General features: G+C 45.3%; 2 pseudogenes; one reads left to right on the top strand and one right to left on the bottom strand.

The window, feature by feature from the left end:
- Nucleotides 1–721: 721 nt before the first annotated feature.
- On the bottom strand, nt 722–2,223 carry LOC115071982 (annotated as a pseudogene).
- An 884-nt stretch (nt 2,224–3,107) lies between these two features.
- Nucleotides 3,108–3,427, top strand: LOC103741847 (annotated as a pseudogene).
- Nucleotides 3,428–6,358: the final 2,931 nt, after the last annotated feature.

Here is a 6,358-nt window from a genome sequence, read left to right as displayed (position 1 = left end):
CCCTTCCCACCTTACCCACCGTACAATTAAACCCCATCCTAACCTTTGGATTATTTTGAAACAAATTTCAGAAATCTTACCATTTCATCTATAAAAACCTCATATGTGGGGCTGCAGAGATGGCTCAGTGGTTAAAAGCACTGACTGCTCTTGCAGAGGACCCAGGTTCGATTCCCAGCACCTACATGGCGGATACAAACCGTCCTTAACTCCAGTTCCAGGAGAATCTGAAGCCCTCTTCTGACCTCTGCAGCACTGCATGACATGGGTGCACTTACATACATGCAGGCAATATACTCATATACATAAAATAAAAAGAATAAATTTTAAAAAAACCTCATATGTAATAATATCCCTTAAAAGATGATGGTTTTTTTTTAAAAAAATAAATAACCACAATACTTTTTTCTCCTTTCTTTGCACAGAAGGTCATCATCTTTAGACAGGGAATGAGCAGAGATGGGGAGACAAGCCTGACCCAGGATATGGGGCCAAGGTACAGCATGCTATAGCAAGCAGGAGCCAGTTGTCCAATTTGGTCTTGAACCTAGGAGTGGGAAAGTGATAATCTTGGGAAAGGGAAATGGAAGAATCAAGCTGTGAGAACAGCCTGAGTGACCCAGTAGGGTGGGAAGGGCATATGGCCCCTCTTCAGTACTAAGGCACTTGGTTCAGTCCCCCACTTCTACCTATGTGAGAGCTGAGTGGCTTCTTACCTCTTTCAATCCCGCAGAGGCTGTACCTGGTTGAGCCTCCGGAAGGTTTTGCTGAACTAGTAATTGCTGACCATGATGGCACATGAGAGGTTAAAGCTTTGATGATGCTCAGGAGGAAAGCTGCAAAGAGTCCCTGGTACCAGATTCAAACTGAATTCTTGACAGCAGCAGCCAGTTGGAGTCAGTGCCAAGGTCTTCGCACTCAGGCCCTTCACTATTCCCAATACAACCTGCTGCTATATTTTCAGCACACCAAAGGTAGAGTCAGGGTAGCAGCCACCTTTGTGAGATGCTACTAGCCAAAAAGCTGATACCCACAGGTGCCTGGTCCTTCGGTCTGAGACTAGCCAGCTTTTCACTAGCTCACAAATGAACCAGTACAGAGCTGAGGCAGGCACATCTCAAAGGGTTGTGGAGTCCCAGTTCAGTCACAGTGAGTGCCAGCTCCCCTGATCCATGCCTGCTAGACACTGCTGGCTAGCTCCTGTTATGACACATGCTGAGCTACACAAGCTCTAGGGGACTAATGGCTGTCACTAAGCCCAGGCAGGCCAGCAGCCACCATAGGTATTCAATCAGAGGTCAGGGCTTGACTACATAGGAAGACTTTGAGTTGTTCATAAAGAGTGAAGTAGTTGCCAGAAGCTAGCACCTTCATTGGGTACCTCAAGCCTCACAATCTCCACAAAGCCATCCATGATGTCAGTGGAGCTGGTAGGAACCTAAAAACAGATGGTATAGCAAGTACCATCTGGGCACAGGTACAGCTCCAGGACACTGTTCTAAGATAGAAGGCACTTCCATTTGATGCAGGAGAGACTCCAGAACCTGGCAGGAGGTGTTGGCTCCCTGGCTACTTAGTATCTCTGAGACTTCAGGTAGACCTTGGCCACATCCAGGGGTGTCATGAAGAGGGTGGTGGCCACAGTCAAAGCCTCCGAGGCCACCATTTGTTGAAGGGGTGTTTGGTGGTTTGAATGAGAAATATCCTCCACAGGCCCAAGTGTTTGAACACTTGGTCTTCAGTTGGTGATGCTGTTAAGAGAGGTAATGAAACCTTTAGGAATTGTGGCCTTGCTGGAGGAAGCATGTCACTTGGGGCACGGGGGCAGGTTTGAGAGTTCATAACCTTGCCCCACTTCCAGTTTGATCTCTCTACTCCTTGTTTGCTGTTGAAGATGGATGCTCTCAGCTTCCTGTTCCTGAGCCATGCCTGTTGCCTGCAGCCGTGCCTCCCGGCCATGGTGGATTTTTATTCCTCAGGAACCATAAGCCCAAACAAATGCTTTCTTTCATAAGTCACTTTTTGTTTTGGTGTTTTATCACAGCAGAAGAAAAGTAACTAATACAATTGACTTACATCTGTAGTCCAGGTAGTCCAACAATGGCTGTCTCATACTGGATGGAGGCTGAGAACTTGGTAGTTCCTCAGTCTACAGGGCTGGATATCTGAGCAGTCCCAATCTGGTGCTGAAGGCCTGGAAGAGTCCTGGAGAGCTGCTCATCTTCAGTCTACACTGGAAATCTGAAGAAGTTTGTTCTAATATCAGTGAAAGAGTGCAACAGCAGCAGGATAAATAAACTCACCAGCAAGAGTGAAAACAAACAGGCAAAAAGCAAAGGCTTTCTTCTGCCATGTTCTTTTAAATGGGCTGCCAGTAGAAGGCTGTCTCCTTGGACCTTCAATCCTGGCTCTATGCCAGTGCTTGCCCAGTGCTCACCAAGGTCGTGGTGGGCCCACAGCAGTTCTGTGGTCAGTTCTGGGGCCACATGCATGTGTAATATTATTCTTACACCTAGATTTTAATATTCTATTGTTATTATTATTTAATGTCAACAAATATCCAATATTCACATTTCCCTAATTGTCCCCTATTTTGTTAACTTATTTTACAGTTGACTTGAAAGTAATTGATATTTCCCTTAAATCTGCTTTAGGCTGACCAGCAAGGGGACGTGGAAAAGGGAGGTGGGAATGAATATAAGCAAAGTACAGTGATATATATGTATAAAAATGTCTCAATAAAACCCATCATTTTATATGCTAACTAAAAAAAATGTAATTAAGGGGCTGGAGAGATGACTCAGCAGTAAAGAGCACTGGCTGCTCTTGCAGAAGACCCAGGTTCGGTTCCCAGCACCTACATGGCAGCTAACTACTGTCTATAACTCCAGTTCCAGGGGATCCAGTGTCCTCTTCTGACCTCTGTGGGCATTGCACAACAGGGGTGCACTTACCTACGTGCAGGCAATACAGTCATACACCTTAAAATAAAATAAAGATTATAGGTAAAGTATTTTTAAAATTAAAAATCGTTTTTTAAATTAAAAATAGGGCCTGGCTCCAGAAGCTACCTCGCTGGCAGGGAGCACCCTGCACCTAATGCTACGATGACTTCTGCACTGACCCAGGAGCTAGAGTAAGTCCCTGACCAGCTCCAATACCTGGTACTGAGTGAAGGTGCACTGCTAGCGTCATCCAGCGGCCTTAAGAATGATAAGCAGGCAGCACAGCCTGTGGCTTCTGGCTGCACCATGGCATGACTGTCCCCTTCAAACACCTGTCTGTGGTCTTTGGAGAAGACATGCTGCTAGTGACCCTGTCAGGACAGAGGGTGTTTGTGGCGAAAAAGTGGAACCGGGTCAGGAGCCCATTGACGTCTGAGCCTGCAGAGGCTTGGAGGAATGGATTGGATCTTTGCCCGCCATGAGGAGACATCTGTCCTCTACCTTTCTTGGCTTGCTTGCTGCTGCAACTAGGGACTTGTGCTTACCACCTTCTGACCCCCACCCGAGGGAGAGGCTTGGAGAATACTATGTTAAGGGGATCTCAGGAAAGGAGACCCCCCCCATCCTCCCTTCTGATAAACACCAGTACAACCTTTAAAAAAAATTAGAAATAAAAAGCCGGTGCAGTGGCACTCACCTTTAGTCTTAGCACTCAGGAGGCAGAGGCAGGCAGATCTCAATGACTTTGAGGCCAGCCTGGTCTACATAGTGAGTTCCAGTCCAGCTGGGGCTACAGGGAGACACTGTCTCAAAAAGACCAAAAAAAAAATGTAGAAATAAATAGGGGCCTGGGGAGATGGCTTGGTCAGGAAGTGCTTGCCATGCAGGAATGAGAACTTGAGTTTGATCTCCCAGGACCCACATAAAAAGCCTGGCAATGAGGCGAGCTGGTGCATGCCTGTAATCCCAGAGCTGGAGAGGAAGAAGAAAGAGAGAATCTCTGGGGATCATTGGCCAGCCAGACTAGCCAATATGTGAGCTCCAGGTCCAGTCAGACACCTTGTCTCAAAAACTGAGGTGAAGAACCATTAAAGAAGATAGCATTGGCCTCTGGCCTCCACTCACATGTGCACACACATACACAAACATGTAAAATAGAAATAAAATAAAACTCTGCTTTAATTTGTGGCTTCTCCCTCCATCAACCACCCTCTCATGACCACACCCTACAATGGGATTACATTTTGAGACAATTTTTTTTCCAAACCCTGTAAATAAACTGTTTTCTGATTTCCACTAGTGACTCAACTCCCTTTATAAACAATAACACCTGGGAGCCCTGATTTTATCTATGTAAATATTTTTTGCATGCTGCAATGGAACCCAGAGCCTAGAGAATGCTAGATAAGTTCTGACCTGTTTTATTGTTGTTGTTTTGGTTTGGTTTTTGGTTTTTGTCTTTTTGAGACAGGGTCTCCCTGTAGCTGCAGCTGTCCTGGAACTCACTGTGTAGACCAGGCTGGCCTCAAACTCAAAGAGATCCACCTGCCTCTGCCTCCCAGGTGCTGGGATTAAAGGTGTGTGCCACCACACCCAGCATCTGACCTGTTTTTGAAAAGAATACTTGGAGCTGGGCATGGTAATGCATGCCTTTAAGCCCAGAACTTGGGAGGCAGAGACAGGTGGATCTCTATGAGTTCAAAGCTAACCTAGTTTGAAAAATATATATATATATGCTTGAATTTGGTCCATTTTAAAGTATTAAAATTTATCAGAGTCTGGTGAAATGAACTCTTTTTTAATATTATATTTATTATTTTTATTTTATGTGTTTGAATGTACGTAAGTGCACCCATGTTGTGCAATGCCCATGGAGGTCAGAAGAGGGTATCAGATCCCCTAGAACTGAAGTTACAGATAGTTACTAACCATCATGTAGGTACCAGGAACCAAACCTGGGTCCTTAGCAAGAGCAGGTGATGCTCTTAACAGCTGAGCCATCTCTCCAGCCCCAAAATGAACTCTTGTACCAAAGGAGATAGGACTCAATTTCACACAACAGTTGATATAACACTTTCTTAGCAACTCTGCTACTGAGACTGTTCAGTGACAGTCAATGAGTGCTTTGCTCTGTTGATGTTGCCTTTTGCCATAGCCTTTTAATAATAAATACGAAACAAAAAATGTGCTTCAACAGCAACCCACATTTGTTACATCCCGGTGATGGTGGCCTTCTTCTAACTTCTGGTTTCTCTGTAAAGTGGGGTAAAACTAATACCTTCACAAGAAAAATCTCCCTGAGACTTCAGGTCAAGTTTCTCTCAAGCTAAGCAGTATCTGTGGAGTTGGTGTGAAGTGAAAACACAGGGAGTCACAGATACCTGTGAATTTATTTGGGTCACTGGGATGCTATTAACAGGCTCTGGTGGGGTGCACAGAAGCTGGTCCCAGTAGGAACCAGGAAGGAATGACATTCTTGGGGGTCTACTCATCCGCTGGGCTCACACCTCACCCCTGCACTTAACACCTGACCAGGTTGGTTCTGCACTGTAAACCAGAGGGTGTGAACCTCATTACTGCTTTTCCTATGGTGCCTGCCTGAGATTTGTCTAGTCCTGGAACAGGCAAGCATAGGAAGCAGGATTGATGTTTCTTTTCATGACCTGAGTCAATTAACAAAGAGATTCCAAGCTGGCTTGGAAGGTCTGGTTGCCAGAAAGTCCCTGGAGCAACAGTTGGAATAAAACAAATACAAACAACTACAGAGCAATTTGTGGAAACATCCAGAGCAGCACAAATGCACTGGCCCTCATAAACCTCACCATGAACTTGGAGAGGGGTTGGGCCAGCCTGTCTTCAGGATAGCAGAAGTGGGTGGCTACTGCCTTCTCACCATGATTCTGTCTAAGGCTTTCCCCACCTTGCTCCACTGTCCTGCATGGCCTATGGTGCTTGCTCATTGGGGTCATATATTTGTTCATCTAAAGAGATCCTTTCTCTCCAAACAATGTCCTTCTTCCACAAGTCACAAGTAGCAGAAGCCAGCAATCTAACCACAGGTTTAAAGCACAATAGCTTTAAGCCAGTTAACGATATGTAGATCTTACATAATAAGTCAATCTGAAGTTCCCAGGGTCACCAATTCATCCTTCTCCTCTCTGCCTGCCCCTTAAAGGTTCTGGGGAGTTCTCACTTCTGTTTATGCAAAAGCCGAGACTTAACGATAGAAGGTAAGCTACAGTAAACCACAGAAATGATTAATTAATGAAGGATACAGTTTAACTTACACAGACACAATTAAAACAAAGGACAGGCCTATCGCCAATGTTACTACCTATATGTCGAGCCAAGTGATGCAACTGATAGAGGAGGGTAGTGAGACAGCTGAAACTGGAAAGGGGAGAATAAAAGAA

The sequence above is a fragment of the Nannospalax galili genome, unplaced genomic scaffold (assembly GCF_000622305.1).
Source record: "Nannospalax galili isolate Female #2095 unplaced genomic scaffold, S.galili_v1.0 scaffold761, whole genome shotgun sequence".
Classification (NCBI taxonomy): Eukaryota; Metazoa; Chordata; class Mammalia; order Rodentia; family Spalacidae; genus Nannospalax; species Nannospalax galili.
The sequence above is the reverse complement of the archived record's forward strand: the minus strand, read 5'-3'. Positions and strand labels throughout refer to the sequence as shown.